Raw genomic sequence first — 1,545 nt, forward strand, 5'->3', positions numbered from 1 at the left:
ACAAATAAACATACTTTTTCAAAGAAGAATCTGAAGCTCACCAACATAAAATATAAAATAAATGAAATAAAACACCAAGAAAAATACAGTTTGTTTTTATGTATATTATGTAATAAAAGCTATGTGCACAAATAGATATATGTTTGCACAAAATCAAGCTAATGCAAGCTTTTTCAAATGAAGAAGTAGCAATAAATTGGCACAGAAATTAGAAGAAAATGGCTGATGGTGCTCACTGTTGGTGATAACATTTGAAAACACTCTCAGGGTCTCTGATAAATTTCCATATATGGCACTTAGCATTTGTCCAACTGAAAAATAGCAATTAAATGGCAGAAAAAATGGAAAACAATTGAAGAATGGTGCTAACTGTTGATGTTGATGTTAGGACTGTTTCAAGGGTCCCAGGTGCATTTCCTTATATGGAAATTTATTCAACAATTGCCAGAAAATAACATGAAAATCAGAGAAAGTTGGAATATGGTGCTCATTGTTAGCAATGATGTTATGAGTTCTCTGAGTTTATAAAGACACTAGTTTGTTACTCTCTGATCTCAAGGATTTTTTCAGTACTTCTAACACTGAATATTGCCTTTCTTCCCATAAGATTTGATGGTTTGATGATGTTGTCAAACATTTTTTGAAAGGAAAAATAGCGATAAAAACAGAAGACAAATCAGGAACAAATGGGGGACAATATGCATTGTTGATGACAATGTTGGGGACCATTTTCAGAGTACATGGCATATTTTCAACGGAGGTAATGTGCACTTTTTGAATCAAAAAATGGCAATATAATCATAGAAAAATGAGAAAGAAATTGAAGGAAGATGCTCACTGTTTGTGCAATACTGGGGAGCATGTTCAGGGTCCAGAAGAAAATTCCATACATAATAATCTAGTTAAAAATAGCTATAAAGGACTGGAAAAATTTAGTGAAAAATGGAGCATAGTACTTATTGTTGCTTTCAAGGTAGGGACTCTCTGTAAGGTCCAGTATTTTATATACATGGAAATATACAATTTGTGCAGTAAAAAATAGCAATAATATATATATATAATGGGTATAGATCTGATGGGCTTTCAGGAGGTGGTCACATGACCAGTTTCCTAAATAATCAAAAATGTGAATGCTGTGGTGCTGCATTGTGGCTTCTTCAATATAAAAAGGACTCGTATCTGCCATGCTTGCAATGGCCCTCTTACACAAGTATGTATATATCTCTCCAAACACTCCAACAACCAACTTGTTGCCTGCATCACCCAGCATCCCTCTCTAATTTGCTCCCACGAATCAGGTGCCAGTCCAATCAGCTTCAGGTGCATGATGGAGTCAGGTCCACACAAAAGGCTGTGTTCACAAAGAAATTCATCATTTGAAAACCTCAGGAACTGTCCTTCAGACAGCACAATGCTACCTCAAGTCCAAGGTTCCTGAGTTGCTTTCCTTGAAAAGGCAAGGTCTTGGCAATGGTGTCAAAGGAGAGCCCATGCCTGCCTGCCAGATTTTTCCTGCTGCCAAAGCTGAAATCAAGTATGAAGTGC

This window comes from Laccaria bicolor, genomic scaffold, assembly GCF_000143565.1.
Source record: "Laccaria bicolor S238N-H82 LACBIscaffold_6 genomic scaffold, whole genome shotgun sequence".
NCBI classification, from domain to species: domain Eukaryota; kingdom Fungi; phylum Basidiomycota; class Agaricomycetes; order Agaricales; family Hydnangiaceae; genus Laccaria; species Laccaria bicolor.